This window comes from Sciurus vulgaris (genome assembly GCF_902686455.1).
Source record: "Sciurus vulgaris genome assembly, chromosome: 10".
Classification (NCBI taxonomy): domain Eukaryota; kingdom Metazoa; phylum Chordata; class Mammalia; order Rodentia; family Sciuridae; genus Sciurus; species Sciurus vulgaris.
In genome coordinates, this window is record NC_136470.1 from 94035510 (window position 1) to 94063498 (window position 27989).

At 33.7% G+C, this 27989-nt stretch overlaps 1 protein-coding gene and 1 long non-coding RNA gene across 2 annotated transcripts in view; one reads left to right on the plus strand and one right to left on the minus strand.

Moving 5' to 3' along the window:
• Positions 1–27973, plus strand: part of LOC306671122 — a 376374-nt gene extending 348401 nt beyond the window's left edge. Inside the window, exon 2 of the long non-coding RNA XR_013766594.1 lies at positions 24194–27973. This is a non-coding gene — a long non-coding RNA (uncharacterized lncRNA). The remainder of the gene's footprint in view (positions 1–24193) is intronic.
• The window catches only part of PIK3CA (phosphatidylinositol-4,5-bisphosphate 3-kinase catalytic subunit alpha), an 81067-nt gene that overhangs the window by 50747 nt on the left and 2331 nt on the right, over positions 1–27989 (minus strand). The window lies entirely within an intron of this gene.

Genomic DNA, 27989 nt, shown 5'->3' on the forward strand with positions numbered 1-27989 from the left:
ACTTTATGTTCTCAATTATTCCTAAATAAGGAAGATGAGAAAAAGAAAAACACCTTTTTCGATCCATAAACCATGATATATGGAGACAGGGTGAGACGGGATGAAAAATGACTCAGCAGAGGTGAGGAATACTAAAATTTAAGTGCTTGTAGATAAGAAGAATGCAAATTCTCACAAAATCCCCAAAAGAGTCAGGACTGGGAGATTCCTAGAATGATTAGAATTCCAGGTCCCTAGAGGGGCAGTAGCACAATGGAATTCCAGGTCTCTAATTCCACTGGGTATCGTCAAAGATTTCCCAGCCTTGAAGAAATTACTACTGCCCAGTTTCTGGAAAAACTAAACCCAAGAAGCTTTGAACTTTAATAGGCACAGAAGTAGTTATGGGTAATGTTGTGACTAAAACCAGAGGATTATGTGGAAGTCTAATGAGACGCGAAGCACCCTCACCCCCTTTTTTTCCTTCAGGATAGCTCTAAAACATAACAACCCACATGAGACTAAATTTTCTTCAGAAAAGGATCCCAAGCTAACCAACCTAGAGAGAAGGATCAAGATAGGGATTTCATATGGCATAGTCCACCAATAGACAAAGGCCCTGACCCCAAACCCAGAGTTTTTAATCATCTCATAATGCCTTTCAAATATGAATGAAAACAAAGCATCTTAATACATTTGAGGAAAATCTCCAATATTAATCTGAGACAAAACAAAACACAAGTGCTAAGAGAGAATGATGACACAGAAGAAAATGTCAAAGAAACTGTTAATTAAAATTCTTGTAAGAGAAAATTCTTAAGAAACCAACAAGAACAGAGAACAAAATGTGAAAAAAAAAAAAAAAAAAAAAGACAAGGCAATTGTCCAGACAAAAGAATAAAAAGAACAAGTTGAGTAAAAAGAAGAAAAGGTAAAAATCAGAAAAGTTATCCAGGAAGTCTAATACCTGATTAGTAGTTCTAGATAGAAGGAAGAAAATAGAATGGAGGAAATTCTTAAAAAAAAAAAAAAAAAAACTAGAAAACTTCCAGGAATTACAGATTAAATCTCCAGAAAGGATCTATTGAGTACACAGCACAAGAAATTTTTTGAAAGATGCATACACCACTATAAAATTTCTGAACACCAGAAATGAAAAGAGAGAGAGAGAGAGAGAGAGAGAGAGAAAATATCACTTCTAGAGAGAGAAAAAGAAAGACAAAAATAAAAGATCAGGAACCGGAATGGCAATGGACCATTAAAAAGCAAAACTGGAAGCCTGAAGATACCAAGCAATCAATACTTTAAATTTTTAGTAAAAATGACTTTTAACCTAGAATTCTATTAAGGGTCGCATAATTATTAAGGTATGCAAATTCTCAAAAGTTTATCTTCCTAGTAATCTCATTGTAGAAAGCCACTAGAGGAAATGCCCCTGTAAAATGAAGGAGAAAAACCATAAAGGTACAGGGCACAAGAATCCAAGCTTCCAAACAGGAAGTAGGTATAAGGAAGTTTCAGGATGAGAGCAAAGACAAGTCTTAAGGTCACAGCTGTGAAACAGAATTAGAGAGCAATCAAGATTAAATCATGAAGACTGAAGCACCGGCAAGGATACCTCAGGAAAAAAAAATCAAAGTGATTATCTCACAGTGAGTTACTGAGATGATGGATTAAAGTCTATGGGAAGACATATTCAAATGCAATGGTAACTTTGCAAAATTTTAAGATGAGGCAATTATTTGATCATCAAATTGTAACAAAAAATATAACCCGGGCTGGGGATATAGCTCAGTTGGTAGAGTGCTTGCCTCACAAGGGTGTTCAATCCCCAGCACGGCAAAAAAAAAAAAAAAAAAAAAAAAAAAAAAAAAAAAAAAAAAAAAACACACATATATAACCCTAAGCAATATTTACTTAATACTATTTGGTCATAATAATAAAAAACACAAAATCTGAGCCTGTGAGACACATACCTTTAGACCCATTGCTACTTTGGAGGGTTCCAAGTTCTAAGCCAGTCCAGCAACTTAACAAGACCCTATCTCAAAATAAAACTAAAAAGGACCAGGGATGTAGCTGAACGGCATCAATCCCCAGGATAGAAGAAAACAAAACAAAACAAAATAAAACAAAACTTCCCACTAAATCTGACTTAACCAATCAATAATGATTAAATATATCAGGATGATGAGATAAGACAAAGGAAGATACAGGAGAGCTGAAACCCAAATAAAAAGCTATTAATGGATATGTGAACCAACAGAGAGCAATACAACCATTATTATAAGGTGGTAACACCAGAAGTAGCTGCTAAAGAAGTTGAAAGTGTTTTTCCTGAAGAAAGGCAAATTAGGGGGCAAGAAAGCAGGAGGGAAGTGCAGTAATGAACTATTGTTTTAATTAAACTTTCAGTCCTAACTTAAAACTACTTGCATATATTGTTTTTTATTTCAGTCTTACTTGAGATGTAGTTTAAAAATCACATTGATGAGTTGTGGTAAATGTGTACAGTTGCATGAACCACACAACAATCAAGTTTTAATTTTTTTTTTTCCTTTGGTACTGCGGATTGAACTCAGGGGCACTCAACCACTGAGTCACATCCTCAGCTCTACTTCGTATTTTATTTAGAGACAGGGTCTCACTGAGTTGCTTAGCATCCCACTATTGCTGAGGCTGGCTTTGAACATTCCATCCTCCTGTCTCAGCCTCCAGAGCCACTGGGATTACAGGTGTGCCTCACCGCACCCAGCAACAATCAAGTTTTAAAACACTTCCATATCCTCCCCTAAAAGTTTTCTTCCTTCGTAGTCAATCATTACATAAGTACTTATGTGTAGGGCTAGGCTATACTTATTTTATTTTATTTTTTGATAACAGGGATTGAACCCAGAGGTGCTTAACCACCAAGCAACATTCCCAGCCCTTGTTATTTTTTATTTTGAGACAGGGTCTCACTAAGTTGCAGAGGCTGGCCTTTGATGTGGGATCCTCCTGGGCATTTCCACTGGTGCCCAGCCACATTTTGAATGAATTTTGGGGGCTTGGTGCAAAGACAGCATTGGGGTCTTCTAAAAAATTTCTTCATGTATAGCACTATTTTTTGAAAAGACTATTCTTTCTGCCATTTTATTACCTTGACACCTTGTTATTACCTTTGTCAAGGTAATAAAATTACTACATACCTTAGTTTACTTATGTGTTCTAAATTGCAAATACAGGTATACAAAGCAAAAATGTTCAGTTAGAAAATTATTATACTATATTTCATTAATATTATGGGGAAAAGATACATGGGACGTACCAATTGTCCAAAAGAAGAAACAAAATGAAAAAATAAATTACTATATTAAGTACAGTTCTATTTTGAGACTCTCAAATTTTTTTCCCATTCACCTACAGATCTATCCTTACGTTAACATTGTGCTATTTTGATTTTTAGACCTTTATAACGGTTTTAAAAAAATCAGTCTTCAGATTTGGTAGTTTAATTTTTTATGACTATTTTATATCTTTGCCTTCCATATAAATTTTAGAAACCCACTTGTCAATTTCTATTAAAAAACAAGATTTTAATAGAATTAGATCTACAGATCAATTTCTATAGATTATACAGATCAATTTCATAAGAACTGCCATTCTAGCAATATTCATTCTTCCAATTCACAAACATGGGCCTTAATTTGTCAGCAATATTTTATAGTTTTCAGGGTATAGGTTTTGCATATCTTGTTAAATTTATTTCTAAGCATTTCATTTGTAATATTGTGAATGACTGATTTTTTAATTTTATTTTTGAACAATTCATTGCTAGAATACAAAATTATTATTTTTTATTCTACGGCCTTGCTAAAATCACTTATTCTAGTAGGGTCTTTTTTGGGGGGAAGGGTGTCAATTCTTTAGAATTTTCTATTTTACACACCATCTGTTTAGTGTTACTTCTTTCTTTCCATTCTGTGTGTTCTTTTTCTTTCCTTACTGCACTGGCTAGAATTTCTAGGATAAGGATGCTTAATTATAGAGATGAGAACAAACATCCCTGCCTTATCTTGATCTAAAGTGGAAAAGCATAAAACCATTCACCACGAATGGTTAATTGTTTTTTTCAGACATCCACTTTCAGGCTAAGGAAGTTACCTTCAATTCCTAGTTTGCTTAGTTTCTATTATTAACTTATGCTGAGTTTCATCAAATGCTTTTTCTATATCTACTGAGACGATCATATGGTTTTTCAATTTTATGTTACTAGTATGGTATACTACACTGAATTATTTTTAAAAGTTAAATTAGCCTTGCATTACTAGGACAAATTCTACTTGGTTATGATGTATTATCTTTTTTATACTGTATTAAGTGTGCTAATTTATGAGTAAGAATTTCTATGTGTATTTTCATGAGGAATACTGGTTGCTAGTTTTTTTCTTGTGATGCCTTTGTTTTGAATTTGGAAACTAGTAATACTGGTCTCATAAACTGAATTGTGATATTATTCCTTCTGTATTTTCTAAAAATTTGCATTTTTCCCTTCCTTTAGTGTTTGATGAAACTACCAGCTAGTCCACTGGGAAATGGATTTTCTTTTTTGGAAGGATTTTATGTACTAATTTAATTTATTTTCTCTATATAGTTCTATTTAGATTCTATACTTTCTTTGGAGTTAATAATTTGTGTTTTTCAAGGAATTTGTCCATTTCATCTAAGCTGTCAAACTGGTTATTGTAAAGTTGCTCATAAAACTCCTTTCTTATCCTTTCAGTACCCAATGCATATATAATAATATTCATTATTTCATTCCTATTTTTTTTAAAACATCAAATTGTATATTTTTGGTGCTGAGGATTGAACCCAATGCCTCACACCTGCTAGACAAGTACTCTACCACTGAGCCACAACCCAAGCCCCTCATTCTTACTATTATTAATTTACATTTTTTCTCTGCACCCGCCACCTTCTGCAGATCAAACACAGGGCCTCATGCATGCTAGGCAAGTGTTCTAACACTGAATTATATCCCCAGTCCATCTCTTTTTCTTAATCATTTTAATCACAGGTTTATCAATTTCATTAAACTTTTCAAAGAACCAGTGTTTAACTGATTTTTCATATTTCCTTGATTTCTGTAACGATATTTATTATTTCCTTTTTTTGTACTTGGGGTTTACTTTACTCTTTCTCTTCTAGTTTCACAAGGTAGCAGCTTAAATAATTGATTTTAGACTTCTTTTCTAGTATAAGCATTTAATGCTTTCTATTTCTTCCTTGGCACTGCTTTAGATACATATCCAATATTTTAATATGTTCCATTTCCATTTTCATTCAGTTAAAAATATTTTCTACTTTCTCCAGTGAATTCCTTTTTTACTCACGTGATTACTTAAAAGTGTAGTTTAATATCCACATTTGAAAAATTTCATTAGTGATAACTAATTCCTTTGTAGTTACAAAACACTGAGCATTACTTCATATCTTTCATATTTATTAACACATTTAATTTTGGGGGGCTGTTATTCTGCCCAGCCTGATGGATATTTTAAATGCACTTAAGAAGAATGTCTATTCTGCTGCTGGGTGGAATATTCTGTAGATGTTAATTAAGTTGAGTTGGTTGACTGCTTTCTGTATCCTCTTTTTTTGTCCACTTATTCTACCAGCTGTTGAGAAAGGAGTACAAATGTTGAATAGGCCATTTCTCCTTTGAGTTCTGTCAATCTTGATTTCACGTACTTTATGCTTCTTAAGTATACATACACTTAGAATTTTACATTTTCCTGGTCTGCTGGTTTCTTTATAATTTTGAAATGTCTCTCTTTATCTTCAGAAATAATTACAATATATTTTGGCTACTCCAGAAGTCTGAAGTTTGCTTTCTGAAGAAGAGAACCACCCAGCCTCCACACACTGTCAAAACTAAAAGATGGAGGCTGGGGTTGTAGCTCAGTGGTAGAGGGCTTGTCTAGCACGTGTGAGACATGGGTTCCATCCACAGAACCACATGAAAATAAATAAATAAAAGGTATTGTGTTCATCTACACCAAAATATTAAAAAAAACCCTGGAAGATGCATTTAATTTTGATGATAAAAATAAATAAGGAAATATGATTACAGACTCAGAAGATATTTTAAATTAGATATAATAAAAATAATATACTAATAAAAATTAAAAATCTGCCTTGAAAATATATGTAAATAAATATATATCCCCATACCCCTTCCCAGTTTTCCTACTAAAATTAGTGAGATTAATGACACTGGTTTCACTTTGGAAAGGAGCTATGTGGGCAGTCAGACAAAAATGGATGTTGGAATGCAAAATTTGCAAATTATAATTTCTTATTAGACTACTCTCTTATCTAACTGCATTAGCATTGTATGCTGATTATTCCTTGCATTATTCATGATGTTAGTAGGAATGTGGTCCTTTCATTATTTAGCCTGTTTAAATCTTCTGGTTTGGGATGTCTTTTAACTAATATAAAACAGCTATTCTTATTTTACTAAGACTGTGTGTGGGGGGAAGAGAATATGTCTTCTACAGATTTCCTAATATTAAAATACCACTGTATTTCTAGAGTAAATACCATTTGGTTGTGGTGTGTGTGTGTGCATGTGTGAGAACAAACTCCTGAATCTATGAGCTAATATTTAATCAAGAATAACAAACATTTAAAATGAGACTGGTTTGTGGTTTTCTTTTTGAGTGTATGTATTGTCTCTTCAACCTCTAGAAGAGTGCAAGAAGTTTCATAATAACTTTTAATATACTGAATGTTTTAAAGAAGGGTAATGTGAAAAGGCTAGCCTTAACAGATCTTCTGGCCTCATTTAATAAAGAATAGCACAGCATTGGCCAATGCAGATCCAGGAAACAGAACTAAATTCAGATATGGACTCAAGTTGTTGATACAATTTGTACAGTAAAAAATCCTACAAATCTCTAATTGGGGTAATAGGAAGGATTATTTAACAGATGGTCCCGGTAGAATTGAATAGCCACATGAAGGGAAAAAAATAGAATTTTAGGGCTTTAAGATAAAGAAAATTTTAAAATGTTCCCAAGTAACAAAAAAACCCTGAAGAAACAAAAAAAGAAAAAAAAAAAAAAATGAAACAACACAAATTCTTGGACACAAAGATATAAATACAAAAAGATTCAATTATCCCTTATATGACCTATACATTTGATATAATTCCAATAAAATACCAGTGTGTGTGTGTGTGTTTCATACGTAACTCTCATGTTAAAAAACTGCAGGAAACCCAAGAAAAATTAGAGTAAGGGAGAAAGTACGGGATAGAGAAGGGCCTAGCCCGAATGGATATTAAAACATATTATAAAACTACAATAAGTACAATGATAAGATACAGCTCATGAAAAGTCAGCTTAATAAATTATAACAAAATTTAAAAACAGACACAGTATATAACAAAGATCATTTTAAATTAAAAGGGAAAATACCATTTAGAACTAGCTATACAAAATATAAGGGTGGGTTTTTAATTTATACATAAAACTAAAACCTACTTAAAATGGTAAAACTACATAAAAGCAAAATCATGAACATGCTATAAGAAAGCATTAGGTAATTCTTTTAATAATGCATGAAAAAGTCTTTTCTAAGTAAAACTGCAGTATAAAGAAGACTGATAAATGCAACCGGATACTAAAAATTCCTGTATGTAGAGGGAAAATATCATTAGGCAAAAAGAAAATATAAACTAGTAAAAACTGTGCTACTCATGTTAACTTATGAAGGGAGAAATCCCTACTGAATAAATAGTAAGAACCTAATTAAAAATGCACCATATAATATAAATTGACAGTTCACAGAAAAAGTCATGTAAATGGCCAATAAAACTGCACATCTTTATTTATAATCAGAATGCAAGTTAAATGATACAGCACGTTACCTACCATATTTGTAAAAAACAAAACAAATAAACAAAAAACCTGCTAGAACACTGAGACATAAGCAAAGAAAACAATCAGGAAAAGGCTCTGATGAATCAAAAAGGTCCAATAACCAAATCCTTATATTCCTGAAGTTATATAATAAGAGAAAAATGGAAGGAGGAATATTAAAGACATAAAAGAAAGACATTTCAGATCTGAGGAGGCATGTTTAGATTCAAAGGGTCAGTGAGGCAGAACGTTAAGAAAAAGAAGAATCTATATAGACAATAAATGAGAAAGATAAGAGCCTAAAAATGTTCAGGGGACAGGGAACAGGTAAAAATCAAAGGAACAAATTATCAGACTGACAACACTAATCTTATCAATAACAGAAGTGCAAAACTATGCAGAAATGAATATCTGTTGGAAAATAATTTGACCAGGAATTCCACACCTTGGAAACAATCATGTAAAATGAAAAAAAAAAAAAAAAAAAAAAGTAAAGACATTTCCAAACAACTAGGTTCTCAAAGCTTTACTTCCCCTGAACCAATTTTAAAGTACTTAACTGAATAATTATTACTCATTAGTAAAGGTGGAGGTCAAGAAAAGGTGGAGGTCAACTGATGGTGGAGGTCAAGAGAAAGGAAAATATCACATATTGGCCCAAAGTCCAAACAATCCACATAAATAGTTAAGAAAAGGCAATCCTGGAATAGTTTTACATTCATTAATCATAAAAGGTAATAAGCCAAAATCTGTGACCAAAGTAAAAAGTGTTCAGGAAAAATAAGTCAACAGATACTAAGCAACAGATGAAAGAACTGAGGAGTCAGCACTAAGGATGTGAAGAATCTCACAATAGGGAAAAAAAGGGAAGAATTAAAAAGTCAGGGGGAAAAAAAAACAAACATATAAAATCCTACCTAAATGAACAACACAGCACAATTTGAGAAATATCAGGAGTATATGAAAAAACAAAGTGACCTGAGTGCTAATATTCTTTGTGATGCTGAACATGAATTCAAAGAAATCTAACCACAATGGTTCACTTGGTTGTGAAGTGAAACCTTTTTTTTTTTTAATAATCATATGGATGCTATTAGTTTCAACTATTAAAATCCACCTATGGTCAAAATTTAAGAGGGTTTCAGTATGGGTATGCAAGAGAGTGTAAATATTATTATTAAATTGATAATATAAAAAGTATATACTTCTTGTGGAAGGATGGGAGAAGACTTGACAGTAAGAACAGATTACTATTATTACTGTCTAACCCACAGTGAGGAATCAGGAATATTACTGAAAAATTGATGTGACAGGAAATTAAATTTGAATATCTTAAAAGTAGAAAGATAACAAAAGCTAAACAAAGGGAGAGTAGGAGAAGGATAGAAAGATGTTGATTAAACAGGGTAATAAAACTGAGGAACAGAAAATTTCAAAACTGGAATTAAAAAGCTCAAATTTACTTTAATAATCCTCAAGTCAAGTGACTACTAATAGAGGTAATTTTCTACTTCTCAAAATCTATTACTTAAGTATATATTTCAGCTTAATATTAGGGAAGATTATTAGATATTTGCTTTTTATAAAAATCTTTTGAGGCACTGAGGAACTTTGGAAATCATCTAAGACATAACCATTTTTCAAGTGGTTTAGTGTATTTCAAAGCATGGTACACTAACTTCCATTTTCTTGGTTTCAGTTCCAGAAATGTTGGCAGAAAAATTTAAAAGCTGACAGCTGGGTATAAGTATATTACAAGATGACTCTAATTATCTAAAATGTTTCTTTTAAAAGAACAGTTGGGGCTAAATATTTCATTGCTAACATTTGGTTTCAACCATAGCTACATGTTTTCTATGGCACACAGGATACAAACTTTGCAGCTGGTCAATGACTTCCATCAACACCTTAAGAATGAAGTCTACAGCAAGGCTAACTACATCTCAACTTTGGAAACTGAGCATTCAAAACTACAATGAAAACCCAATTGAATAATTACACGTCCGAATTTTTTTGTCTTGTTGCCGAATGTTTCCTATATAAATATCAGTTCAATTTAATTAAATAAGTGTTTGTGGACATCCCAGTAGGCATTATAATATGCTTTCTGCAAATAAACAGCACAAAGCTGAGTATAGGAGGTTGAATGTGAAAGTGAGATACAAATAGCTTAATATCCAGCAGTCAGCTCTTGCCCTAGAGGGATGTGCATTATTTTATAATGATGAAAAAGTTTATTGAAACACCTTCTCCCTAAATATGATGGATCAATTACATGGGAGCCAAAAAGTGTTCAAAAAAAGGAGGGGGTAATTACACTATAACCGACTTTCCTGAAAAGATCAAAACCAAAAACCAAAAAAGGCAGATATCTTGAGCATGAATCCCAAGTGTACATTTTAAAAGCTAGATAACAGTTGACAAATACATGATTTCTCAAGACTCCATTGTTCTCACTGAAAAATGGGACAATTCCCTTCTTCCCTGCCTTCTTCACTGAATTGCTAATCACAAGAAAAATATTCACTATGCAATTATTATGTGCCAGCTTATGCTAGAAGTATGAGATAAATAAAGTGACATCCCTGACAATCAAGAGGCCCTCAGGCTCATGAGGAAAATATGTAAATAATTAAGTATAATTTAGCACATGTATGTTGTAATAAATACATAGAAGGGAGAGATGGACTCTGCCTGTGAGAGTGCATACAGGAAAGGCTTACAGAGATCACATATAAACTGAAGATATGTGTGTTGTCAGGTCAACACATTACTGGGCAGGAACAGCCATAGCAAAAGGGTCTCTAAGCAGCAGGAACAGAAGTTCTGAAAGATTTAGGTGAGTCTGAGGTGGTCCAGAGTGGCTAGATTATACGGTGTTATATGAGGTAAAGTGCAGAAAGTAACTATAAAAAAAGAGGGCTGATGCCAATTTGTGAGGGGTATTGTAGTAAATTAATGAGGCTGGACTTCATCCTAATGTCAGTGTTCCTTAACAACTTGTTTTCATGTGCTTGAGATCATGAAAGGGAAGACTTATTAAAATTCAGGTTCTCAGGCTATAGATCTACTGAATTAGAATTTCTAGGGTCTAGGAAATTTGTATTTTAAAAAGTTCTGTAGGTGATTCTCATAAATCTCAAATTTGAGAGGAGCAATACAGGTCATAAGGAATTAAGAACTTTAAGCAGTTCAATTTTGTCTTTTAGAGCGATCACTGTAGCACACAGTATAGAAGCAATGTCAATCTCTCCCTGGCTCTCTTCCATAAAGCTTATTTATTACAGCACATACATAAAATTCTGCTAGCTATTTACATGTCTAATATTTTGGTAGCAGTGTGGAAAATAAAAAAGAAATCAGAAAATGTAGACTGTATGGAATACTCCTATGATATAGGAAAGAACTAAACAGAGGCAGTGATTATGAGAAAAGATAAAGATAAAAATCAAAAGATATGTCTAAGAATACCTAAAGTCTGGTGATCAGGTGGATTTGGCAGGTCGAGGAAAGAGTCAAGATTAGCAGGATTTTCTAACTTAAATAATGATGTTACATTAGAACAGAAAAAGGTCACATAAAAGAAATGTGAGGGGCTGGGGTTGTGGCTTAGTGGTAGAGTGCCTGCCTAGCAAGCCTGAAGCCCTGGGTTCAATCCTCAGCACCACATTAAAAATAAAATAAAGGTATTGTGTTCACATAAAACTAAAAATAAATGTATATTTAAAAAAATGTGAGGGCTTGGGCTATAGCACAGTAACAGAATGCTTGCCCAGCATGTGCAAGGCCCTGGGTTTGATATCTAGCACTTTGAAAAAATAAATAAATAAATAAATAAATAAATAAATAAATAAATAAATAAGGGGGGTGGGTGGTAAGAGGCACATGAAAACTTTCTAGAGTACTTATTACACTTAACACAAATATGAATTATACTGTACTTCTTTCAATGTGAAAGTAACCCATATATATTATAGAAGTTCATTCACTTTAAGCTGACTGAAGTGCCTATAATGGGCATGAGACTCTGCCCTGTAATTAATGGAAATACAGGACATAAATGAATGAAGAAAAGAGTGAAAAATGTGCCTAAGACAACCATATTAGCATTTTTGATATATTCTTTTATAGTTCTCATCTGCTTATATTTTTCGGTTTCTTTCTTTGTATAGTTGTACTCATATAGTGTATATATTTTTGGTATCTTGTTTTTTTCACTTCAAAAACATTTCCTCATTGTAAATTATTCATAAACACATCTTCTCTGACTACGTATTTCTATGGGAAATTTAATATAGTTTATGTGTTAAATATTTAAGCAGTCATAAATTACTGCTTATATAATGATGTAAATAGGATTACTGGGTCAAAAGGTATGCTAATTTTAAAAGCCTAAAAATTGCTCACTTGCTTTCCAAAAGAGTTGAAACAATGTAGGCAGTCAATGGAATTAAATGAGCAAGCACATTTCAAGGCACTTTCTAACTGTAATAGCTATTAGAAAAATATTTTTGCTAACTCAAAAAGTAAAAAATCAATATATTTAAAAATTCTACTTCTTCAATTACCTGCTGGGAAAAAAAAATTCTTATATGGTGGTATTTCTTCTTTAGTAAATGAGCCCATCTTCTCAGTTTTCACTCTTTTGTCTACAAGGAACTGGAACTTTTGATAATATTTACACTTTAAAATTTAAAGATGAACACCTGTTACATTTTTATGGGAATTCTAATCCTACTTTGCACATCTTTTAATTTGTTCATTTGCATGGGGGTGCAAGAAGAGATTGTCACTGTTTTAACAGGCAAATAATGAAATTTCCCTTAGTAAGTACTTTCAATTCAGATAAATATCTTTTTAAAATGAGCTGGACTGGGTGGCACATGCAGCTCTGGAGGTTAAGGCAGGAGGATCACAAGTTCAAAGCCAACCCCAGCAATTTAGCAAGGCCCTAAGCAACTTTGCAAGATCCTGTCCCAAAATAAAAAGGCTGGGGATGTGGCTCTGTTGTTAAGCACCCGAGTTCAATCCCTGGAACAAAAATTCAAAACAAACAAACAAACCCAACTTTTAAAAATGGACAAGTATAGGATATTTACTTTTTCATTTAACTCTTTAATATATCTGAACTTTATTTTGGTATGAGATAAAAATTCTCATTTTTCTAAATATTTAACACTTCCCCAAAACATTTTTAAGTCTCTCTTTTTCTCCTGATTTCTTTTTTTTTTTTTTTTTTTTTTTTGGTACCAGGGACTGAAACCAGGAGCGCTTAACCATTACCACTGAGCCACATGCTCAGCCTTTTTTTAAAAATTTTTAGACAAGGTCTAGCTAAATTGTTAAGTCTGGCTTTGAATCTGTGATCCTACTGAATCACTGGGATTACAGGCATGTACCACCATGACCTCTTCTCCTGATTTCTGATGACAATTTTCTCATATATAGAGTTTCTAGGATTTCTCTTCCCTTACTATCAATGCTTATGCCAGTCTCAAACTCTTATTTACTCTAATTTTACATTATATTTTGTTTTCTGACAGCGCTGTAGGGTTAGCTCTCTGTCAACTGTCTTGGTTTTTCACTCCAAAGTTATCTCATTTTCATCTGTTTTACAGTCTCGCAAAATTACCTTGTTAATTTCTAAAGCATTTTTTTAAAAAGAAAATTATGTTATGTACTTATAAATTAATGAGAAAAACTGGTATTTTGAATTTCCCATTCAGGAACATGATATTCCTCTCCCTAACCTACTATGTTCCAATAAAGTTTTTTAGGTTTCTTCACAAAGATTCACGAGTTTTTCACCACTATAATTTTTGAAATTCTGTTACAAATGATTTTCTATCATACTTGCTAACAATTATTGCTATCAAAGGAGAACTACTAATTTTCAAATTTTTTCTTATTCATTCCAATAATTTCCTGGTTTTCTTAGGAAGGCAATCATATTACACCAAAAATGGGAACTGTGCTTTTTCTTTTCAGTACTTATTCCTCTTCTAATTCATTTCTTACTGTATTGATACAGACTTTATCTAGATCACATAAAATGGCAATTCTAAGTAAAAGAGGAGCAAACATAATTTAATAGTATATTGGGTGTATTTTATGACTACCAAGTAAAATTTATCCTAGCAATGCAAAAATGGTTTAATGTAACAAACTATTTTGTTCATGAGTATTTTGATACACAGATGCATATTTTCACACAGAAACCCACATCCTTTTAAATACTTAAATATTTTTAAGTAGTTTATATATTGCATATATAACTTTACTTTTTTGTGTGTAATCCTTCCTTCCTCCTTTATTGTTTTGGTACTGGGGAATGAACCCAGGGGTGCTTTACCTCTGAGCTATATGTGTAAGTTGCTGAGGTTGACCTCAAACTTGTGATCTTTCTGCCTCAGCCTCCCAAGTTGCTGGGATTACAGGCCAGTATATTCTTTACTTTTAATTGACACACAGTGTACATACTTGTAGGGTACAGTGTGCCTTTTCAGTGCATAAATGTATAATGGTAACATATGTTTTAGATTGTTGAGTATACATATCTTTGTACAAAACACATTTCTGTATAATACTGTGCATAAAATCCATATACATTGTATTTTGTGATAAAAATTTTTTTTTTTTGTACAAGGAACTGAAACCAGGGGCACTTAACCGTACAGTCACGCCCCCAGCCCTTTTTGATTTTTTAATTTTGAGACAGTATCTCACTAAGTTGCTTAGCATTTTGCTAAATTGCTGAGGTGGGCTATGAACTTGTGACGCTCCTGCCTCAGTCTGCTGAGCTGCTGGGATTACAGGTGTGTATCACCACACCTGGTTGTGGGTGATTTAAGAAATTTTTTTCAAGGAAAATGTTGACTCTTATATCCACAGACTATGTTTGCATTGTTCACCATGATATATCAAAGGTCTAGCATACTTCTAAGCATGAGGTATATTGAATAAATAGGATAAATTCAGTTACTTATTTTTAAAAATATAAATATACATAGTGACCGTATTTTCTCAGCCCAAATTTTGAAGGCACTTTAGAAAAATCTGCTTCATTCCCCAGAGGCAATAATCTTGAGTCATATTAAAACAAAATGGAAATGGAATATTAGAAATTATAAGTAGCTCACAACATCTCATTCTGTGATAACTGGACCTTTTGTTATTTATGTTTCTTTCTCCTGTCTGTTCTAAGTCTATGAATTTGTTCAAGAAAACACAACCATACCAGGCAGAATTTATTGTATGAAAACACTGAGTGGAGCTAGGATAGCTCCTTAGTCTAGAGAAACAGATTAAAGATAGAAAATGTAAATAACGGGACAAATCTATATGTTACTCTCACTTCCTTATATAATATTCATTCTTTTCATACAAATGCCCGATTTATGTCCTATCTGAAATGTGTGGATAAGAATTTCATCTAGACCCTTGTAAACAGAAAAGCTACCATGTGCCATTTTTGTTAGCTAATCAAATATATGGATACAGGGCCAAGAAGACATGATCTCTCTGACACTGTGGAGGGAGGAAGGTTTGATGCAGTAAAATGAGACATTGCTATGATTCTAGAACAGAACCAGAATACTAACCTCTCTGCTGATTATGTGACACCAAACCAAATACTTCTGTTTTAGAAGACTGAAAATTTGTTAGTGAATGGCTAGTGACTGAAATAGATATTTTCGGGGTGTTACATTCTAGAAATGAGCTTGTGCAAATATAGCCTCTGCATATTTGGGGTCAACATGGTCCTTGAAAAATCAACAATCACCCATAAAGTAAATGTATAAGGTTTTTGTATACCACTTTGTACAGAAGTATTTTGTACAAAGATACAATGTATATTCAGTGATCTATAATTCAATAAAGTTACATGTGAAGTATATGAAATATATGTATTTAAAAGGGTGTGAGTTTATGCATGAGTGATCATGTGTGTACATACATCAAAGAGAATACACATGCATGGACAATAGCTTGTTATAACCATGTATCTGCAAGTCAACAAGGAGACAAACAAAATGGTTGAACAAGCCTAAATAGCAACTTCTCTTCCAGGAACAAATTGCTGTTTCTTTGGTTGAGCACTAGAGGATGTATAATAGAGGTAATGTTGTATGAACATTACATGTCTTAGTAAAAGAATCACATTCAACATAGTGAGATGTTCACACCTAGGCAATGAAACGAACTGATGGAACAGCAAATTTATCTACTGTGAAGTAAAAGCTACCAGTAGAATGTGACTGCAATATTTAAATTATTGTTTTATGTTTGGCTGAGTATATGCAGACAATTTCATGAAAGGTAAATGTGATGGGATTCTTATGTACTGATGTGGGACTCCACTTGAAATGAAGACACTACCTGTGTACTGAAGTATTATTATGAAGATTAAGGGAAATAATCCTTTAATTTAAATGTCCATCATATTTTCCTTCCTCAGATTCATATTAAAGTTTGGGTTTGAGGGGCCTCAAAATAAAGAATATATATATTCAGAAAAATCAAGAAAATTTCTCACATAGCTTTTTAGCTATAATTCTTTGTGATGATGTTCAAATATAAATAATTGTTAACTTCAATGCCTAGATTAGTCATAATTCCATATTATTGAAATAAACTTTTGATAAGTACTAGGGCAGTCCAAAGTCATGTTATTTTTTTTTTATTGTGCATTCCACCCCAGAAAGAGGAGACTAAATTCTATAGGTTTTATTTTTGGACAGGTGAGGTTACTGGGAATTGAAGCCAGGGGTGCTTAGCCACTGAGCCACATGCCCAATTCCCCCTCACCCCGCCCCCTGCTTTAAATTTAGAGCCTTAAATTTAGAGTTGCTTAGGGCCTCAATAAGTTGCTGAGACTGGCTTTGAAACTTGTGATCCTCCTGCCTCAGCCTACTGAGTCACTGGGACTATAGGTGTGTGGGATTATACTCAGTTCTATAGTTTTATTATGCAATAAAATTATACAGTTTTATTTGGTAGTATGCTTAATAAAAATCATTCTTAAGCCAGGAGTGGTGGTTCACACCTTTAATCCAGGCAACTCAGGAGGCTGAAGCAGAAGGATCCACAAGTTCAAAGCCAGCCTCAGCAAAAGCGAGTCGCTAAGCAATACAGTGAAACCCTGTCTCTAAATAAAATACAAATTAGGGCTGGTGATGTGGCTCAGTAGCTGTGTGCCCAAGTTCAATCCCCTGTGCCCCCTCCTCCTCAGAAAAAAAATTCTTAAAAGCAAATAACAATAAACATTTTTGAACAATTATGCCCAAAACTATTGCTACTTTCTGAAGCAATCTCCATGTAAAGTAATAATGGCAACACTATACACAGTCTGTGAAAGCCTGTAGGTTTTATTATTATTCTGGTTTATTAGACATAGACATATATATTATGGGATCATAAACTTGAGAAGAATAAGTTATTCTGAACATCAAGAACACAAAACTGGAATAAGACAGGGGTGTGGTTTTTTTTAACCTATTCACATAGTCCTTGAAACCCTAGCCAGAGCAATATGACAACAGAAAGAAACTGAAGAAAGAAGAGCTCAAACTATTTGCCAACAATAGGATTCTATATTTACAAGACCCAAAAACTCTACCAGATGGGAGTTGCAAACTGGTGCAGCCACTCTGGAAAGCAGTATGGAAATTCCTCAGAAAACTTGGAATGGACCCTCCATTTGACCCAGCTATCCCACTCCTCGGTTTATACCCAAAGGACTTAAAATCAGAATACTACAGTAACATAGCCATGTCAACATTTATAGCAGCCTAGATGCCCTTCAATAGATGAATGGATAAAGAAACTCCAGTATATATACACAATGGAATATTATTCAGTCATAAAGAATAATAAAATTATGGCATTTGCAGGTAAATGGATGGAGTTAGAGAATATCATGCTAAGTGAAATAAGCCAATCCCAAAAAACTAAAGGCCAAATGTTTTCTCTGATAAGTGGATGATGATACATAAGGCAGGGGGGGCGGTGGTGGTAAGAGAACAATGGAGGAACTTTGGATTGTGTAGAGGGAAATGAGACGAGGGGAGAGGGTGGGGGAAGGAAAGATAGCAGAATGAGACAAACATCATAACCCTATGGACATGTATGATTACATGAATTGTGTGAATCTACATTGTGTACATACATAGAAATGAAAAGCTGTACCCCATTTGTATACAATGAATCAAAATGTAGTCTGTAAAAATAAAAATTAACAAAAAGGAAAAAAAAATTTAAATAATTTCCATTAAATAAAAATACTCTACCAGAAAGCTCCTACAACTCATAAACCAATTCAGCAAAGTAGCAGAATATAAAATTAACACCCATAAATCAACTGTGTTCCTATACACCTATAAGGAATCAACTGAAAGAGAAATTAGGAAAACTATCCCATTCACAGAAAAATAAGTACTTGGGATTCAATCTAACAAAAGAGGTGAAAGATCTCTACAATGAAAGCCATAGAACACTGAAGAAAGAAATTGAAGACCTTAGAAAATAAAAAGATCTCCCATGTTCTCAGATAGGCAGAATTAATATTGTCAAAACAGTCATACTACCAAAAGCCCTGTAGAGATTTAATGTAATTCCTATTAAAATTCCAATGAGGTTCTTCATAGAAATAGAAAAAGCAGTTGTGAAGTTCATTTGGAAAAATAAGAGGCCCAGAATAGCCAAAGCAATTCTTAGCAAAAAAAGTGAAGCAGAAGGCATCACAATACCAGACCTTATATTATACTACAGAGCTATAGTAACAAAAATGGCATGCTATTTGCACCAAAACAGACATGAAGACCAATGGAACAGAAGAGAGAGAGACAAACTCACATAAATACAGTTATCTCATACCAGTCAAAGGTGCTGTGAACAAACACTGGAGAAAAGATAGCCTCTTCAACAAATGGTGCTGGGAAAACTGGAAATCCATATGTAGCAAAATGAAATTAAACCCTCTCTCTCACCCTGCACAAAACCCAAAGTAGATCAAGGACTTTGGCATTAGAACAGAGACCTGTGCCTACTAAAAGAAAAAGTAGGCCCAACTCTCCATCATGTTGGCTCAGGAACAGACTTCCTCAACAAGATTCCTTAAAGTGCAAGAAGTAAAATCAAGGATTAATAAATGGAATGGCATCAAACTAAAAAGCTTCTTCACAGTAAAGGAAACACAATGTGAAGAGAGCCTATAGAATGGGAGAAAATCTTTGCCACCAGCACCTCAGAGAGAGCATTAATCTCCAGGATATACAAAGAACCCAAAAAACACCAAAAAAACAAATAACCCAATCAATAAATGGACAAAGGAACTGAACAGACACCTCTCAGAAGAAGAAATATGAATGGTCAACAAATATGTGAAAAAATGTTCAACATCTCTAGCCATTAAGGAAATGGAAATTAAAACTACACTGAGATTTCATCTCACTCCAGTCAGAATGACAATTACCAAGAATACAAGTAACAATAAGTGGTGGCGAGGATGTGGGGAAAAAGGTACACTCATACACTGCTGGTGGGAATGCAAATTGGTATAACCACTGTGGAAAGCAGTATGGGTATTCCTTAGAAAACTTGGGACTCAGTTATTCCATTCCTCAGTTTATACCCAAAGGACTTAGAAGTCAGCATAATACAGTGATGCATCCACATCAATGTTTAAAGCAGCTCAATTCACAATAGCTAAACTATGGAATCAGTCTAGGTGCCCTTCAACAAATAAATGGATAAAGAAAATGTGGTATATAGACACAATGGAATATTACTCAGCCATAAGAAAGAATGAAATTATGGCATTTGCCAGTAAATCGATGAAACTGGAGACTATCATGCTAACTAAAATAAGCATATCCCCCAAAACCAAAGGTCAAATGTTCTGTACGCAGATGATAATGCACAATAAGGGTGAGAAGAGAATAGATGTTCACTGGATTAGACAAAGGGGAATGAAGCAAAGGAAGGGAGAATGGGAATAGGAAAGGCAGGAGAATGAACTCGATACAACTTTCCTATGTTCATACATGAATGCACGACCAGTAAAATTCAACATCGTGTACAACTGCAGGAATGGGATCCTAGGGCTAGGGTTGTGGCTCAGTGGTAGAGTGCTTGCCTAGCTTGTGTGAGGCACTGGGCTTGATTCTCAGCAGTACATATAGGTAAGTGAATAAAATAAAAGTCCATCAACAACTAAGAAAAGAAAAAAAATATATATATAAAAGAATGGGATCCTAATTCGACTAAGTTACACTCCATATATGTATAATATGCCAAAATAATTCTACTGTCATGTATACCTAAAAGAAAAAACACTAGCCCAAACTGCTAGAGGTAAGACATACATACATATATATACACACATATAATAATCATATATATACATATATGTAATAAACATATCTATGTCTACCATAAACTTAAAAATGAACTAATAGTCTCACTTACATAAGGTACCAACAACAGAACTGAAACTAGGTACACGATGCCATAGTGGCACCAGAAGCTATTTTAGTGATTAAAGGCAAAAACTTAAAGTTTGAACTCAAATAATCAAAACACATAGCTACATTCCTTATTTTCACATTAATGGCTTGTAAAGTTTGTACAAAGTTCAGTCAGTGTACACTAGATAACAAACAGAATTATATACAAGGGTAAAAACCTTTAATAAAGACTTCACAGCACATAGAATGAACAAGTACAAGCAGCTTTTAAACAGAACATGAGAACTAAGTTACAATATGACATAAGTATTGTCTTTAGTGACTGAAGAAAGTCAGGGTAAAGAAATACCTAATAGCATGAAACAAACTCCAATGGTAGTGTTATTAAGATATCTGCTGGGGATTCTGAGAGTTCAAGAATAGACAGAAAAACCAATACAGAGGAAGCTCAGAATAGATGTGAAAAATGTATATCCATTTACTTAATACCTTTGGTCCATTAATTCTTCATTTCTCTCAAGTTAAATCTCCTAATGATAATATTTCTAAGGATTAGATATGAAATTCAATTCAGATATCTAGAGCTAAAATGAATTTTAAAAGTTTTAAGAGAACCGTGCAAAGAGCCAGGCACGATCATGCATGCCTATAACTCAGGAGACCGAGGCAAGTTCCAGACCAGTCTCAGCAACTTAGTGAGACACTGTCTCAAAAAAAGAATAAAAAGGGTTGGGGACATAGCTTAGTGATAAAGCACCTCTGGGTTCAATCCCCAGTGTCAAAACAAACCAACAACCACACATACACATACAAAACAAAACAAAAGCTGTGTGAAGAACTGACTACTCTAAACCTGTTAGAAAGCACCTTTATTATTCACTACTAGAAACTGGATCCAGTATTAAATTCTCAGAATACATAGAAATCAATTTACTCCATAATGTGAAAACGCCAAAATAAATTGGTGAATATGACATAGTCCTTATTCTGAAGGAGTTTAAAAATATCTATTGGGTACTATGTACTAGACACTGTCCTAAATGCTTTCATGTATTACTCACTTAGTCATCATAACAATAATATGATGTAGTTATTATCCCTTTCTCTTACAAATGAGAAAATATGCATCATGCAGAGAATATTTAACCCTGACTAGTTAAAAAACTTGCTCAAAGTTATGAAACTAGTAATCTCAATAGTCTGGCTCCTGAGCACATGCTCTTAACCATTGATATATATTTAAGAGAAGGAAAGGAAAATTTAAAAAACCTACCGACTGTATTTTGTGGGTTTTGTAAGACTTCAAATATTCTTTCCTGTTGTCTAACTACTTGCCCCCATTTCGGTTGGGGGAAAAATATATATACTTGCAGTAGTGTACTAACTTATGTGTCTGCTATTTATACTTAACAAAAGACAAGAGCATAACACATGTAGTTCTGTGTTAGTAGCTGTACATTAGATTTATCCAAAATGATTTTGAAGAAATCTGGAGTCCTGTTACCATGAACTGAGAAAGCTAAGAGTTGGTCATTTCTAGTGAAGAAAAAAACAACTAACCAGTCTCCACACTATAAAATCCTAATATTCTAAATCATTCTGAGTCTTACTACCATTATTAAAACAAATATAAAAACTCAGTTGAAAAAGTAATGTTCAACTTTTACAACTAATATAGAGTTACAAAAAGGAATGCAAGTATTACTTCCATAAATACTTTAAGATGTGCCCCTGAGGGTCTTATGTACAAATAATAATAGTCATTAGATTTTTAGAAAATAGTTTCAAAATATAATTATTTTCTTTTTCTGTTGTCATGTACGGTTTCATCGCAGATTAATGTTTATTAGTGCCCAATTTCAATATTTTCCCCACAATTTTCCCATCAATGCTGATTTTACATTTGATGATATATTCAATAAATTTATATTCACAGATTAGCTGATTTAGAGGCAACAACAAAAAAACTCCAGCTGGTGGGTAGTGGCACATGCCTATTATCCCAGCAGCTAGGGAGGTTGAGGCAAGAGGATCATCAAGGTCAAGGCAATCCTAACTTACTGAGGTCTCAAGTGAATTGGACAGACCCTCTCTTAAAATATAAAATAAAAAGGGATGAGGATGTAGCTCAATGGTAAACTGCCTCTGGGTTCAATCCCCAATAACAAAAACAAACAAAAACAAAACAAAACAAACTAACTCCAAAGTTTCTGAACTTGTCAAGCAGTTCACTTCCTAAGGGGGAAAAATACAATTCACTTTTAGGCTAAAGGCAGTCAGTTGTTTTGAAATACAATAGTACTCTCAGGTCTGGACCTGCAGTAAGTCCACCATGGAAAGTAATTACAAAATCAAGATCTCTCAAAGCCATAAAAATCTGCTTAGCTTGCTGAAAAATGAGTACATAACTCAAAATAACTCATTACCTGAGCAGCTTGCTGGTTAAAAAAATATTCAAAAGTTGAAAGTAATTTAAACAGTAATATAAACAACAAATCAACAGCATAAACATTAATGTTTATTTGATCAAGGACAATGATTTTTGTCATCTTTACATACATTTTCTAGGATAGACCTAAAAAAGAATTTACTATGCTTCTGGAATTATGTTTCTAAGATTGGAACACATTTTCTGAAACCTGTCTAGTAGGATGGGTTACCAAGGGAATTATGGACATATTTTCCTAGAAGTCTTTAACAAGGACGATGTCCAGTGGCTATTAAGGGTGCTGTGACAGGTCTGCTGGCCTTCATAACCCTGGCAACTAGTGTGGAGTGATGACCTACTCTCAATGTCTGTCAGTCATCTGACCGTTTCCAGTGCCAATAAGCAAAATGACCACACCTGCAGAAGTAAGTTTGGTTTTCCAAAGTCACTAATAGTTTCAGAAAGGGGGGAAAAGCTTTCATTCCATTCTTTTCCAATGTCAGCTTTGTCTGCCACAGAATCTCACACAAAATCTTTCAAGTGTGTGCAAATGTAAAAATAGGCAGACAAAAAGTTTAGTGTCTTTAATATAATAAACTGATATAGACTGTCTTCCTTCTAAAGAGTGGCTTGCTTACTCTTCTCTGAAATCAGAAACAGACTTTACATACTAGAAACATCGTAGAGTTCAGGAATTGTAAAGAATCTTGGAAATTTTGGAGGTGAAGAATAAACTCTGCAAGGTCAAGATCTAAGACCAAATGGCTAGTTAATAACTAAATACAGAATTCACACTATCTGATACAATGTTCTTTCCACCAGAACATACAGCCTCTCCTTCACTTACAAATCTCAGTTAGAACCGTCTCCAAGGATGTGGGGAAAAAGGTACATTCATACATTGTTGGTGGGCATGCAAAATGGTGCAACCATTATGGAAAGCAGTATGGAGATTCCTCAGAAAACTTGGAATGGAACCACCATTTGACCCAGCTATCCCACTTCTAGGTTTTTACCCAAAGGACTTAAAATCAACATACTTACAGTGATGCAGCCACATCAATGTTTATAGCAGCTTAATTCACCATAGCTAAACTATGGAACCAACCTAGATGCACTTCAACAGATGAATGGATAAAGAAAATGTGATACACACACACACACACACACACACACACACACACGTATGTATGTATATGTGATGAAATATTACTCAGCTTTATAGAAGAATGAAGTTATGGTATTTTCTGGTAAATGGATGGAGTTAAAGAATATCATGCTAAGCAAAATAAGTCAAACCCAAAAAACCTAAGGCCGAATGTTTTCTCTAATATGTGGATGCTAATTCACAATAAGGGGGGGGGGATAGGGAAGAACAGAGTTACTTTATATTAGATAGAGGGGAGGGAAAGGGGTAAAGGGGTAGAATGATAGTAGAGTGAAACAGACGTTATTACCTCATGAACAATATATGACTGCTTGACCAATGTGATCCTCAATATGCATAATCAGAAAGATGAGATTACACTCCATTTATGTATGATCTATCAAAATGTATTAATGCATTGTACTGTCATGTACAACTGATTAAAAAAAATAAAAAATTTAAAGTCTCCAAATATCAAAAGAAATATGCACGTGAGTTAGGAAAGGGTTATGATCATAGCACAATGATTCTATCCTCACGCAGCTTTTTTTCCACATCACAACACTGACTTCTTTGGTTTTAACTAAATACATATTACACACACACACACACACACACACACACCACACACAAAGTAGCACTCTGGGATTGGAATTTATTCTCAAGCATGTTGATAGGAAATTGCTAATACGTAATAAAAACAGCTTCACTTAAAGAAATATTAAATTTGAAGAAAAAGATAGCTCTAAGCCACCACTTTCATTACAAACTCTTCACTGGAGTATTTTAACTTTAAACTCCCTGAACTGTATAGTGGGGAGGGAAAGAAAGAACACTTAAAAATTCCTTAACTAGGTTCAACTGATTCATATAAAAAAGGCTTAAATGTGAATAAGGAAATATGAAAAAGGTTTAAATATGAATGATTTTTTAAATTGTTGATAGACCTTAATTAATTTATTTACATGTGGTGCTGAGAATCAAATCCAGTGTGGCACATGTGCTAGGCAAGCGCTCTACCACTGAGCTATAACCCCAGCCCAGAATAAACATTTTGATGAGGAAACCTCCAGTTTTCAAGCTGGATCCTCACACTTCACTGTATGTTGTCTATTTCCTTTTTACATCCTAATACTTCAGTTTCTCCTATCCATGGTTTTAAATTTTTATTTCACTATTTTCCAAAAAGGTTGTTTATAAAATTCACTTTTCATATAAATTTAAAGGGAAACTCAGGCAAGTAATTTTATAGAGAAATAAGACTGACAACAAGTAACTTCAGCAGAGCAAAAAATACATTCTGAATAAAGTTGCTCTCAATATTACCAAACAAATAAAGGTTGAAATCACTACATAAAACTAAGAATGGCTCCCTTATAGAGAAAAATTTCAGCAACTTTTTTGGTATCTTTCAACTGCTAATCTGACACTGAGAACCCTTTTGGTGTCTATTTTCTGGAACTGGCTCTAATCACAAGACTGTTTTTTCCTATATTTCCTTATTGCTTGGAAATTACTTAATAATGGTCTCTAAAATTTAAGGCTTGTTGAACAGAGATTTTACCAGTCTCTGGGTCTTCTTTTATGAATCACTTTATTTCCTTCTTTTGAATGGTCAAGTCTGGTTTTATTTATCTTTGGAGGTGGTGTAAGGTCATCAGTATAGATTCTCCTCTCCCCCATATTATATATGTATCAATAGTTTGGTACTTGCTATCATGTCAGGTTCAAATTTCCCGGTATACTATTCCCCAAGCAAGACGACCAACACCTGAGTGTCTGGCAGTAGAATGGGGTTCTAAGAAAATGAAACCAAAAGTCAAGTGTTTTTTGCTCCCTAGTCATACCTGCAGTGTTAGCAATCAGCAAGGTGGAAAATAGAACTTATTACATAAACTGTGTTCTTTTATCTCAGTTAAATCCTACTCATATTTTATATCTCCTAAAGGTCAAGAACTAATTTGGATTTACATTATATTATTTAATTTAACAACGACAACACTATTGAGTAGCAATTACCCCCATTATATAGATTAGGAAGTCCTGCCAGTAAGTTTAAGGACCAGGTTTTGAACTAAGACACAACAGATTTCAAAGCCAGCAATTTAGTACTCTGAATTTTAAGGCTAGATCACTGAGAACTAAGTGGAACATTTCAGTATAATCCCTTTATGTTACAAATGAGGATGAAGCCTGAAAAGGATGAGACTTGCCAAAGACACAATGTTTGCGGTGAAATGGGGATCTGAATTTAAATATCCCAATTTCCTGTGGAGTACTATGTCTAATAATAATTCTTATGTTTGGCTGTGTGCATTTGTGCCTGGGGTACAGTGTCACTCTTGATATAATTTATAACATCTCAAATACGTCCAAATGAAATTCATGTGTGTGGCAATTTCAGGCTACACATTTTAGTGGCCAAATATATTAAATGTATTTGGCAAGAATAAAAACGTAACTGATGCTTATGAATTATCAATTATTGTAGAGAAATCTGTCTCCGAAATATTTATTTATTCAGTCAAAAGCCTATAATGTACTGGCATGATTGGCTATAAAACTACAACCATATATAAGATAGAAAGGAGTTCCGGTCATGGAATTTACATCCTGGTGAAGGGTATAAACAAATAAATAGGCAATTACAATGCAGTGAGGTCAATGATATGACAGTGGGAGTACAAGATGCCATGGGAACAAGATGCCAAAGTCCCAGGCTGTACTTTTCAAAGGAGTGAATGTGAAAGCTAAGTAGAAGACAGCTAGTTAAGGAAGGAGAATTGAGTACACAAATATTTCAGGAAATGCAAACAGCATTTGTACATTAGAATGTGCAAAGGCGGGAGTGGGGGGAGCTGTAGGAGTAGCAAGGTAAAAGGAACCTAGAGAAGCAAGGATCAAATCATATAGGTCCTTGAAAATCAGGGCTTTACAATCTTGCCTATTAGAATTACCTGAACTTTAAAACAAACAAAACAGATGTCTGTGCTCCATTTCAGACCAATTAAATCAGAATCTCTAGGTATGAGACTAGTATTTTTTAAAGTTTCCAAAATGATTCTAATGGGTAACTAGGGTTGGAAAGAACTCTTTAAAGTATAAAGGGAATTATGTATGCTTATTTATTACTTCAAAACGTTAAAGATCATCTTAAGCAATTATACCTCTCTGGGCCCTAGTTTCTCTAGTTTTAAAAATGAGCTGGAGCAGATTAGAGGTAGCATAACAGAATGAAAAGAATCAGAAAACATTAGTTTTGTCAATGAGTCTGTCACCTGCCAACTGTCTGACCTCAGATTAGAATATCATTTTCTAGGGATAGTAATATCACTCTATGGGATGGTTATAAAGCTCAAGAGAAAAAACTCTTAAAATATCTGACAACTGTACTAATAAAATATAAGCCACAATATTCAAAGAACTATGATTCTAAAACAGAATAAATTTTAAGATCATAGTTTCACTAGTGACAAAATCTTTTATGATGCTTAAGAAATACCTTGCACTTAAAGAATTGTCTCTACTTTGGAATTTAAGATATAGAAAAATAAAATAGAGAACTGATCCTTTCAATGCTACTCTAGTTGCTAAAGAGATCAAGTGGGATTAAGTTAGCTCTCTTCAAATAAACAGATCAACAGAGCAAATGCCCTTTACATGATAATCTCAATTGTTTAAAAATCTAGTAAAGGGCACTAATGAGGAATAAGCTGCAAAGTAAACTGTTTTAGGAAAAAAGTTATTATGACCTACTTTATATCACATAAATATTTTATTTCTAAACCTAGATATTTTTATTTTATTTTATTATTATTTTTTAAGGGAATACTGATTTGGGATGGAGAGGATCTTATCCTGACAGGAAGGAAGCTCTGCCTCTAGGACTGTTCCATGCATAGAGCCAGGCAGTCACTGCTCTTCTATTACATATATTTAGCTCCATGAGAACATACACTTTCATAGAGTGTATTTTCAGTTTACGTACACTATTTGTATTTAACCACACTTCTTTAATGCTATATCCAATTTATCTAGTTTTTTTTTTTTTTAAACTGTAG